Consider the following 13957-nt stretch of genomic DNA (forward strand, 5'->3'; position numbering starts at 1 on the left):
TATTCTTTCCTATAAAAGGCCCTAAATTTTGGGGGAGGCGAACAGTCGATTAGATGGATCCCAGTACGCAACTGGTACTTAACTTAGTTATATACACACATACTCAAACACACACACGCACATGCGTACATATATATATATATATATATATATATATATATATACAGACGTTTCTAAGATAGGATAGATGTAAGATATTATGACTATTAAGAAATATGTCACAAACTGTTTTGGTTTCAAGGTACAGCAGAATTCTTAGTTAAATGTCATCGAATGTGAGATATGATATTTCGATCTAATTTCGTCTCTTTAGTGATGCACTCCTCGGATATTCTGAAGTAAGACTAGAAGTATTTATTCCTATATTATCATTATGCAAAAGTGATTAGAGCGAAAGCTTGCCAGACTAGAACAGATTCACACTCGAAACACCATTACATTAAAATATCGAAGTGGATATGTCCATATTTATTTAGTCAATTGCTGTTTATATCTGTATAAATGCGTGAAACACACGCATTCATATGTCCTTATAAATAAACACTCACAGAGGCAGACATATATACTTAAATATATACTCAACACATATATACGCAAATGTACTCATATTTACTGGCTACCGCAACTTGTTAAACATTTAAATAGACAATCTTAATATGTTTGGACGGAGATATTTAAAAATGGTGTAAATATATGGAACATCTGAAAGTTGGTGCGATTAAAAGCACATTTTGTTTGATTTTAGTTTTGTATCAGTTAAACGTAGATGCAATTTACAAAATATAACTGAGGACCTACTGCAAATTTTGAATAATGAATATGATTAATATACACGAATTTTATATTTTGCTTTAATGTTCAATTTTATACTTCTTTTAGAATATATATTTCTCAAATATGGTAATTATATATTGCTAATTTCTTTTTTATGTCTTCGTTCGAGAAATTATATCCTTATCTTTTTTTTTCTTCTCTATGTCCTTGTTCATACTCATCATTGTTTTGTGTTGTTGCTTTTGCTGAGACTGTTTAATATGTATAACGATAAGTGTAACACATTTGTAAATAACAGTGCAACAAATATAAAATCACACTTCCCATGTACTTCACTGCTGCTTCCTTCTTTTACTTAATCAGATTCTTCGAATTTCATCAAGTGTCAATTTCAAATTACAATGTTTTCATCTTTTAGCAAAGTAGCAGTATTTTGTCCCTGGTGGAAATAGTGATTTAAGATTTTTTTTTAATTTTTTGCTTTATATTAGATCAATGCTATTCATTTCTCAAATATATATTTTTTTATTTACATTTATTTAATTCATCGGAATTTTTCATGTTTCTTTTGCTTTATATTGTTAATATTTTTTTATGTATGAAGCCATTGTTGTATGGATTAAAAGCCTAAGCTATTTATACGAGATATTTTCTACTCGTTAATATTATTTTTTCTTATTATTTATGTTATTATTGTTAAGACTTCCCTTGTCATCGCAATAATATTATGATGTTCTTGTTACTACTGTTGTCATGGTTATTTTCTATTTTTGCCGCTATGTATCTTCGTATGAGTGTGTTTTTGTGTGTGCGTATGTCTCATTGTGTTTTAATGTATATGCACATTTATGTATCTGTTTTGATGTTCTAGTCAGCATTATGAATCTATTATTGTTCCTCTGTTATGTATTGCTGATGTTTTTTTCTGCGTCTTCTTGTCTATTAAATCGTTTGATGTTTTTAACTGCTATAGTAACCATTATTGTTTAAATTATTCATGTTTACGTTGCCTTATTTTCGATTTTGCCATCAGTGTTTTTACTATTGTTGTTGCTCTAATTATTGTCCCTGGTTTACTGATGATGTTGTATTTATGCTAATGCTGTTATATAATACACTCCTTTTCTTCTCAAAACTCTTTTTCTTTTTTGTGCTCTTTTTCTTATTCTACCCCCCTTTTATTGTTTCAATTTTTTTCTTGCATTTTTACTGATAGCTTTCCTTCAGAGCCGGGGATTTTTATGGACATTGTATACTCCGACCAATATTGTTTCGGTCAACAGTATTAATATTTCAGCTAATGTTACTTACACGTTTCTAATTCATTGTCGTATTTACTGTTTTCCCCTTAATAGCGCTACTGTCAATGCTTGAGATGCTTATTGTTACGTTCTGAGTATTAACAGTTGCTGATACACAATTTTTTGGCTTTAACACAAATTTAACAGTGGTGAGCGTATATAGAAATGTTGTTTCTGAATATTAGAGGAAGTAATAATTCCGCCGAGGTCGACTTTGCCTTTCATCCTGTCAGGATTGATGAAATAGGAAGCAGTTATGGACTTGGCTCCATGTAATCAACTTACCCGTCCCGAAATTTGCTGGAATTGTGCCAAAATTTGAAGCAAATATTAAAGGAGGCCATCATCAGGCGTTTCCTAGCACGTAGGAGGAGAAAGTACGTGAACCTGCTTTAATCCCAGAATGAGGAACAAAATCATCCCACATTCTTGAGTAGCGACATGATTAATGCCATTTTGGTTAATGGTAAATCTATGTTCCTATGGAAGGTAAATTAAATACCCTTAGCATTCGTGGAAGTTAAGTGCAATTAAATTTACTTGTCTACGTGGCCATATCATAATATTCGATAGAGAATTACAAGCAAATTCGACAGGAACATAATAAAATTCAAGAAAACATTTTACCAATCAGTCTACAGACGCTAACACTCAGTGTATTTGTAATGATATCTCGCACTTACAAAAGATACGAAATTTTGAAGTGGAGTGATGAACTTGAATATTAGTATTTTATACTCAAGTACAAATCTGCTAACACTATTCTACGACCCTCCAAAACTGGGAGCCATTAATAAACGTGATGAGATTTGAAAATAGCTGATACAGGTTTATCTTCTTTACTTTTACCTTTAATATCATCTACAAAATAACATATTCGACAGCTTGTTACTAATATATTTGTTTCCATACAATACTTCTTAAAATGGAGTAGAGATTGGTATAGGCTGTGACGTATCATATCTATAGCTACAAGAAACCTGAATGTGCTGCGCAATAACCTATGACACATTGTCCAATGATACAAGCAGATACATTTCCCTCTTAAATTGAGGTAATAGAGAAATTTGAAATTGTTAAAAACTGCAGTGTTTAGAACATCAAATTTCTGTGTGAATTTACACGAATGTGGTTCACTTCGAGATTAACCAGGTTTAAGCACATTTTCTTTGTTTCCTTGCATCCTTTTTAACTTTCTGGATGAACTATTCACAACCTTTTGCAGGCTTACCTATGCAAGCTTGAAGTTTGTTTCAAACGCTTATTAACTGGAATGTGATCTGCGTGAGCCAATATTCAAGTGAATACTTGTAGTCACCGAGACTTAGATAGAATTCTAACCCGGCACACAAACAACCGAAACAGTTACACAAAAAATCCTGTCTGTCATACTAACCATTCTACTAACCCACCGCTCTAGAATGCTGAAAAGTAATGTTATCGTGATGTGAACCCAAAGTACTATGAAGCCTGAAAGAATAATAAAATTATGCCACAATATTGTCTCCTCATTGTTAATTCACTGCCAGTTCGGTTCATTATGCAGAGATCTATTATTTAGTTAATTCTCCTATTAAGCAATGTATCTTGATATCCATCAGTAGTTTAAGCGTGTATTGAAATATTGTATGCGATAGCATTAGTTAGATGAGTAGCATTACGATGGAGTGTAATTTAGTGCCAGGATAAAGTCAATATATTTCATAGAATGATTAGAGGTTAAATCAAGATTATAGTCAGTGAGTTACTATAGTATTCAAATATAACCATATTGAATGTCCTAAATATATATTCATGTGAGTATTTTTTTTTTAAGGATAAGGAAGCAAAACGTAGCATTAATGTTTTGTGGGAAAACTTGACACACAACATTGTGATCTAAACGATACATTTCCTTTTGCTTCTAATGCAACTGTTGTTACTACTTCTGCCTTGGCTGCCGCCACCGCTACCGCCGCCGCCACTGATATCACCACCACCACAACCACCACCACCACCACCACTACTACTGCTGATGCTGCAGCTACTACTACTACTACTACTACTACTACTACTACTACTACTACTACTACTACTGCTGCTGCTGCTGCTGCTGCTGCTAATTGTGCTTTTGCCTACATCTTGGTATATTAACATTAGTTTCTAGCCTGTCTGAGTAGCATCTAGACAAGCGATATCTGATAAAGCTCCGTGTTGACCAAATACTTTTAAATGGATTTTGATGGTGGAAACTGAGTGAAGCCTGTCCTGTGTATACATACTTACATATATACACACACACACAAGCACGCACATGCACACACACATATATGAACATGGGTGAGTGTATGTGTGTGTATATAATATATATACACTTTCACACTTTTACTTGTTTCAGTCTTTGACTGTGGCCATACTGGAGCACCACCTATTAGTCGAGCAAATCGACCCCAAGACATATTCTTTGGAAGCTTAGTACTTTTATATATATGAATGAGAAAAAGAAGAAAATGGAGAAATTGATGTACAGACATCAGTATATTCAAAGACATTCAAATAAACATAACATGAAATTCTTACAGACTTTTCAATGTCAATAAATTTAATCAGAGAAATTAAATAAAATTCAGATAATTTAAAATGTCCATATTGAAACATGTTAATTCGGCATTTCATAAGAAGTAAATTTTCAGAAAGGTGTTACATTCCAACGTGTTGGTTCACTCTTCACAGACACAGAAGCGTGCGTTTTGGGAACGTATATATTTAAAAAGAAATCATTATTAGTATATATATATATATGCATACTTATAAACAAATATGTATGATATACTCGTGTGCGTACTTTGTTATACATAATAGTTGTTATTATTGGTGGTGTAGCAGTGAGGGAGACAAAGTATTTTATATATATATATATATATAATGGATACTAAAACGAATGGTTTACACCTGGTAGCTTACTGGTAAATCACGGTCACTATCACAGTGATCTTTATGTATATGGCAAGTGAATGACGGAAGATGGAATACACGTAGTTGCAAGTGTGTTAGTTAAAATATAGAAGCCAACAGACTAATTTGACGTATCAAATTATCGATTCTTCTATCTTCCGTCGTTCATTTGCCATATATATATATATAGATAGATAGATAGATAAATAGATAGATAGATAGAGAGAGAGGGGGGAGAGAGGGGGAGAGAAAGTGAGAAAGAGATTAAAGGAGAGAGAGATAGAGATAGGTTGCGACAGTGGGAGAGAGAGAGCCCGGTACCCTTGACCATGTGATTACAAGCAAGTTTGTTAAAATATGGAAGTCAGCAAAACAATTTGACCTATCATATACTGCTAATTATTTAACTTATCATAGTATCGCGTCATCCATATTTGTACGCAATGATTATGGTCATTACAACTATGTAAACAAAGGAAAACTTAAACGTTACCAAATATTATTGATAAAATCATTTTTATATATAAAAAAAATCTAAAATGACTAAATCTACAATCACTACAAATCAATACGTTTATCTCTAACTTAGTTTAATAAATTATATCATAAAATATCGACTACATATTCAAGAGAAACGTGCTTAATTGAATTTATAGCAAACGACAAGATACCGTCACCTGTGAAGGAAACATAATCCTTACCATTTAATATTTTTCTATCAATATATATACTAAACATATATATACGCAGATGTATGTGTCCCTCTGTGTTTACACCCTACACAACTTGACAACTGATATTTTTTCTTTCACATCCGCCGTTAGCTAGGGGTTCCACTAAAAGGCTTATACAAAAAGTATTAGTTTAAATAAAGTTGATTTTGGTTTCGAATTTTCCTCAGGTAAAGTAGCCCATCTCACTCAAACGGTCCTTGAATAAGAGTTGTTTAAGGATTTTGAACGAAACACCCATGTTTCCAGGGATGAATTATCCAAACCCCAAAGAATTCCTCTCAACACGTGGCTTTGATGCTCCCCCACTACTTCAGTTCATGATCAGAGATGCACATATCGTCAGCCACTAAAGGACATGCTCAACTGGTTGAGGTCATACCACTGAGAAGCAAATCTGGGATATTGAGCAGAATATTTGCTGTAGCCCATCTTTTATACCAAGACAAAACAGTGTACATGATGACACTTCCAATCAGTTTAGATTAGAAGCCATGAAATCCACTGCCTAGTACTGCAACAAGGCATTCATTCATTACTACTACTACTACTACTACTACTACTACTACTACTACTACTACTACCACTATTATTATTATTATTATTATTATTATTATTATTATTATTATTATCTCTTTATCATAGGTTTTGTTGGAGATCCAGGAGTCTTCAAAGCGTTGCGGGCTTGCTACCTGCAACCTACGGTACTATGCAATTCCTTCTTTTTTTATCTAGCTAATACTTTCCTCATTATTCTGGACGTGCCAGGGAGGCAAACCTTTTGCAACAGTTCTACTGGACACTCTATTCCTTTATATTCCTTTATATTCCTCTTGAAGCCTTCTGATTCTGTTCCAAAAAAACGCAACAGTAATTGGCACTATCTTCACCTTCTTCATTTTCCATAGTCGGGCTATTTCTTAGTTACGAGTTTTGTATTTATTTTCGCTTTCCTTCTTGACTATTCTTGCGTCATAGGAGCATGCAACGTCAGCTATGTAGCATATGGGGTGCACCTTATCCGCCACCACCATGTCCTGTCTGTTATGTTCTAGAGCATTCGTTCGTGGCATGGACAATGGTTTCATCCACTGTTTTGCAGTTGCGGCACAGCGGAGACACTTACTCATTGCTGAAGTTCACCGTCCAGTTCGTGGCGAAAGCTTGCAGTAGAGTGCTCCCGACTTTTTTTTTTTTTTTTTTTTTAGGTTACTTTTCCTCAGCCAATCAAACCTAAATTGTCCAACCAATTCTGTTGTGGCTACATGAAATTAATTGTGTAGTCGCTTCTTGCGTAATTCTTCTTCCTATGCTTTTTGTACCTCATCCTATGCTCTCTCTTTTCTCTGCTCTTAGTACTCCCTCGTTCCTAACTGTCACTAGCTATGTTTTCTTCTATGAGCTAGGCATTTCATTAAGTTCTCGAGTTCGATCGGCACGCAGTCTTCTACATTTATCAGTTCGTCTTTACTTTTGCAGTTCAAATTCGCCCGTCTTTACGTTTGCAGTTCAAATTCGTTTGTCTTTACGTTTGCAGTTCAAATTCCACCGTTTTCGCTTCATCCTCGCCGGGTCAATGAAATAAGTATGAATAAGTACTGAAGGTCAATTTTATCAACTAGCCTCATACTCCTAGAAAGGATTAATCATATTATTTGTACTGAAGCTGCTGCTGCTACTACTGCGACAACTGCTGATGCTTCTGCTGCTGCCGCTACTATTTCTACTACTACTACTACTACTACTACTACTACTACTACTACTACTACCACCACCAAAAACACCACCACCACCACCACTACTACTACTACTACTACTACTACTATCTTCATCATCATCATCATTATCATTGCTTATCCCTATTCTTTTAACTTTATACTGTTAGGGAAAATTACTTCATTGTAAAGAAAAATCTACTGTGCGTTCGAAGTTCAGTATTTGTATGTATACATTTTTCTTTTTAAGTACTTCTTTTTTGTTAATTGCTGCTATTTTTATTTTGGCTTATCTCCAGATCTTTCATTTAATCAGCAGGAACTAATTGTTAATTCTGATATTTTATTTCTCTCTTTTTAAGCAATTTTTGATGTTCGTCATTTTTATGTGTTATATGTTTTCAAATTATTATTATTGCATTTTGAGGCGTTTTTTTTTTTTTTTTCCTTTTACTTTCCTTCGTTTGATCATTTTTTGCCGTTTTATTGCTACATCCAATTGAATACTTTCTTTGAAATACAAATCCGCCCTCGCTCTGAAGGAGTAAATGAAAAAAAAAACAGAATAGGGTATATGTTTAGACTGGGGCTTTATCTCCTAAAGGAGATTTTAATTTGGAATCTCAAATTGTGCGTCCGCTTTGATCTTAATATTTTAATTGTGGCTTACATTTCTGTATGCGTGTGTGTATGCATGTATGTACACTGATATATACATGCTAACGAACATCAGTACATATGTGGGATGAGGATATTAGTATATATAATAATATCAGTGGTTTTGCATGCATGAAAAACATATATATGTATGTAAACAACTACCTTCATATAAAGGTAGCTGGCAGGATAGTTCAAACGCGGGGCAAAATATTTAGCGGCATTTCATTCATCTGTATGCTCTGATTTCTGCCGAGGTCAACATTGCCTTTCATCCTCCAGAGGCCGATGAAATATCTGCCAGTTGAACCCTACTGCCGATGTAGTCGACTGGCCTCTTCCCGAAACTGATGGCCTTGTGCTAATATTTGACTCGATTATGTATGTGTGTACATGAATGCATGCATATACATACATACATACATACATACATACATATATATATATATATATATATATATATATATATATATATACACACATATTGAATAATATTTCATTAGAACCCCAACCAACATGGGTTCCCTAATGGAACGAACATTTTGAGAGCTTTGGCAGAGGGCTCCAACGCCGATGTCATCTGCTTTGATTTCAGCAAGGCTTTTAACCGGTTTCATCATAAGATACTCTTGAAAAAACTGTTCAGCATTGTTGTCTCTGGAATGTTACTACAATGGATCAAATATTTTGTAACAGACAGAACCCAACTCGCTGTAGTCAAGGAGTAAAATCATGCCCAAAGTCAGTAGTGCTGTTCCACAACGCACTGTGTTGGGCCCACTTCTTTTCATCATCTACATTAATGACATTACTGACGTATTCCTGAACACCAACATAATGGGTGATTGGACATGCCGTCAGTCAAATCTGCTGGTTGTTATCCAATGGACGAAAAAGAATACGCTGCTGAACAGGGACAAATTGAGTTAATCCTCTTCGAAATTAAGGATACTCTGAAGCCCCCACATTCCCTTCATTCAGGTGATACTCACATGGCGTTCAACAACCTCAGGATCTTGGGAGTGATTCTGAACAACAACATAAGCTGGGTCGCTCATATAGACAGCAAAATCGACATGGCTCGCAGAATGTGTTCCTGGATTCTCAGAACTGCCCAGTCGAGAGATATACACAACGTTGTCTATCACTTCTCCACTTTTACCCGACTCCACCTTGAATACTGCTGTCCACTGTGGTCTCTCCATACGAAACAAAATATCATGAAAGTCGAAGCAACTCAAAGGTCAATTGGTAAAAAGGTAGATGAAATGACAGTCATTGTCTCCCGGTGTCAACTAGAAAGGCACAAGCCTTATTCTCTCCAACGCCGCTGTGTGCGCTACATCATCTGCATGATGTGGAAAATATTCCATCAGCATGTGCCCTGTGTTATCCATCCACAACATAAATCACACTCACATCTTATAACAAAAATAGGGCACAATTATTCCACTTCAATTGACCCGGCTCCCTTTTACATTACACAAAAACACATTAAAGCATAAACAGAACCCATAAAGTTCAAGAAATTTTTAGACGTATTCCTTCAACAAAACATATATAAACCTCCTACACTCGGATATGATTCCGTAAACGATAACTCTCTATTTGAGTGGGCCATGGTTTCCGAATCCTGATTTCAATGACTTCGCCAGGTGGTGCTATTAATTTAGAAATGGCCTGGGCCAATACTGGCCGAGACCTATGAGATTATCAAAGTATAAGTGTATGTGTGTGTGTATATATATATATATATATGTGTGTGTGTGTGTGTGTGCGTGTGTGTATGTGTGTGTGTGTGTGTGTGTGTGTGTGTACATAAACTTTTTGCGGATTTCTATTCTCCACACGAGAATCCATATGGTTATGCAAAATAATTAAATAAATAAATAATTAAATAAATAAATTCGTGCATGTTTGAAGGCCTATTTAGCTGTTATTTTTGGCACATATCATGACCACCTCATACTGCCTGTGTTTTAAGCATTTAATAAGCAACAAAAGGAACACGCAGTAAGTAGCTCGGATTGTTATAATGGAAACAGGTACCTGTATGTCTGTGAGTTTTGATTGGCTAAAATTGAAACTTTTAAAAGCTATTAACCCATGTTTTTTTTTTATTTTTTATTTTATGGCGAAAACGTGTTTCATGTGATTCATTACTTTACAAAATTAGACCAATACACCAAATATGAAATCAATCAGAACAAAAATGGAAGAAATTGAAAAACTGGCAGCCAAACAGAAAAAAGTTCCTTGTTGAAAGTACGGTTGACTCTTCTCATTCAGAATACCAATCTTAAAATTGAGCTAAATATGTCCTCTTCTAAAATTTACATTACAAAAATCTCTGCTAGTGACGCACACGTATTTATGCACACTATAAGACTAAAAGGTAAGAATACACGTATGAAAATAACGGCTTAAATATTAACCAAAAAACCAAATGTTCGCATTCAGTGCAGTTGTCTTCCCTTCATAACTATTTTTAGCATTTTCGTGTGAAATTCTTGCTTTATAAATGTGTTGTATATGGTCCTTATTATTATCTTACCCACCACCTAAAAGGGCAACAACAAAATTCGGTGATATTATTCTGCCATCATACAATAGGATATGTTGTTAGGTATTCGATATGGATAATTAATTAATCGAGCGTTCATGAATATTAAATTCACACAATACATTAAGCTTAGTAAATAGCTTTAACACACACACACACACACACGTACACACACATGCACTCACACATACACACACATAAACAAACACAAGCATATGCATATATGCAAATATACGTCCTTATATGAAGAAAATTACATTGAACGGTACACGTATGTACTTATATACATGCATACATATACACATACGTATATGAATATATATATATATATATATATATATATGTGTGTGTGTGTGTGTATGTGTGTGTGTGTGCGTGTGCGTGTCAATGTATGTATGTATATATACACATGCATATATATGTATGTGTATGTGTGTTTGTATATGTATATATCTGTGTATAGTAGCTGTACTCGCAACGATAGGTTTTCGCGTTATTAGGTCTTATGACTTAGTAAATATCGATACGTAGATTATTTCAATATTATATGGATTACTTTCGACAGTAAAATAGTTAAATGGATATAATAGCATACAAGGTATCACCGATTCTTTTATCTTTCCAAACACTGAGCATGACGAAAACGAATCCTTTGCTTTAAGTATGCTACTCCATATAAAAGGAAAGAAAATCAAAGATAGAAATCCGTCAATATTCTATTGAAACTTAATGTAAATTTTACGTAACCTGGACATGCTCAATGGTTCAGAAAGAATTTTATCAAATGACTGCTTTTTAACTGAACACGATGTTTTCTTTTTTTGCTTTTTGTTTATTCTTCCTATGCATTTTATGCTTTTGTTCTTGTGTTTTTACTTGTAAGAAATTGATCCTTTGTATTTTAATTGCATTGCACCTCGCTGTTTGAAATAAAATTAATGCTGAATGTTATTTTTGCTCTTCAAAAATTTAGGTTCAAACCAGTATTGTCTTCATTAATATTACAAAATTGTAATTCATTAGATCGCTAGTGGTAGCGATCTCTTATACGATGTAGAGGAAAGGAAGTAGAAAAATCACGCCTGCACTCTCTTTACCTCTTCTACATTCCCTATATTAATTTACCGCATCTCATGCACCTTCTAGAATAGAACAATTTAGGAATTTTTAAAATTTAGCGAGATATTACAGCGGTGGTGAGAGTACTGGGTTATATATAAATTTCAAATCTCTTTAAGCAAAAGAAGTTGGCAATGAAATCACTTTAATTAACATATCAATTGATGCATGACATGTGTCATTCTCATACACATAATTTTACAAAGGACATTTGTGTTTAACATAGCGCTGCTATCACAGCCATTGTCAATCGAAAATTTGTAATAAAGATTCACATTTTCAGTACCTGCTTCCTTTAGTAAATGTTCCAATAAACATATTAACTGCCAGAGTGTTGTAAATTCTATTACCAAGTCTACATCACAGAAAATCGTGATATTCATTTAAAAAATCATACTGAATAATTATGTTCTTATATTTGTCTCTATTTTAAAATTTTTCTGCTTCACAGGACAGTTTTAAATCAATGAACCACTGATTTTAGATTTGCAATGTTGTATAAAATTCACAAACACGTCACAGTCTCTTTTCATTTATATTCAGATCTTCTTAGAGTTGTTTTCAGCAAGGAAAGGACTGGATTTTATTATTTTTATAAATTGAGTTCCTAGGAAATATGAAGATTGTATTTGTTTTCTTGAGATTTTTACATTGTTCGAGAATATTACGACTACTTTAAAGCAGGGTGGGGTCTTTTAGATATTCAATTTTATATTTTAACTTTCCAAGCATGAAATTCGGTGTTGGCATAGTGTATGTACACTGTACACAAACATGTCTTGAGAAATAAAAGAAAACATTCAACTTTCAGGAACTCTCAAAATTCAATACTCGTGCTACCGCCAGTTTCTTTATGCATATATATGTACACACCATATTTATTTTCTACGATAAGTTTGGGTACACACACACACACGCACACACACAGACACACACACATATATATATATATATATATATATGTATGTATGTATGCGAGAGAGAAGAGTGAGAGGGAGAGTGGACAAAGAAAAGAAAAAGGGACTCAACACATTTCGTAGCAGCTAAATGTATCCTGATTCGGATACATGCGACATAAAGTTTTGTGAGCTTCTAACAATTCATTAGAACCTAAGCTTGGACGAGAAGTCAGTGAAACTTTAAGTCACATAGGGCCGAATGATAGTGTTTATATAATTTTAATAATAATTATAGTAACAATAATGTTATGTGTGTGTCTGTGTGTGTGTGTCTGTGTATGTTAAATAACAAACCGTATGGTTTATAGTTCTATATTTAAGAGATGAGGAATTATGTAAATTATGTAAATTAATTACATTTGACGGATATTTGTCCTCATCTTCTTTGTTGTTAACACAACGTTTCGGCTGATATACTCTCCAGCCTTCATCAGGTGTCATGGAGAAATTTCGACCCTGCCCATGGGCATATGGCGTAGGGGTTAATAGCGCGGGCTACAAACCCCAAGATTCTGAGTTCGATTCCAAGCAGTGACCTGAACAATAATAATAATAATAATAATAATAATAATAATAATAATAATAATAATAATAATAATAATAATATCGAAAAATACCTTAGGAATGAGAACCCAGGTTCAAAATTTCCCCAAGACACCTGATGTAGGCTGGAATGTATATCAGCCGAAACGTTGTGTTAGCAACAAACAAGATGAGGACAAATATCCGTCAAATGTAAATAATGTAAATAGCGTATGGTTTATCCTTCGTAGCTTACGGGTGAAGCACGTTCACTTTCATTTTGTTCGTTGTCTATTTTGGTTAATGAGAGTGATGGAAACTGGAAGATTCGAGAGATTTTATTAATCACAACAATTGTAGTATCGACCCCTCAACGGTGGGATAATTAGCATATGAAAAGGAGGAATCACGTGTGAGTGGAGAAACTGGAAAGGTCATTGGTTTGTGACGAAATATTTCCAGGCAGTAGACATAAAATAAGAATAATTACCAAAGGTGAAGAGGCGTAGGAGTGGCTGTGTCGTAAGTAGCTTGCTTACCAACCACATGGTTCCGGGTGCAGTCGCACTACGTGGCACCTTCGGCAAGTGTCTGCTATTATAGCCGTCAGCCGACGAAAGCCTTGTGAGTGGATTTGGTAGACGGAAACTGAAAGAAGCCCGTCGTATATATATATATATAT

This window comes from Octopus bimaculoides, chromosome 2, assembly GCF_001194135.2.
Source record: "Octopus bimaculoides isolate UCB-OBI-ISO-001 chromosome 2, ASM119413v2, whole genome shotgun sequence".
Lineage (NCBI taxonomy): Eukaryota > Metazoa > Mollusca > Cephalopoda > Octopoda > Octopodidae > Octopus > Octopus bimaculoides.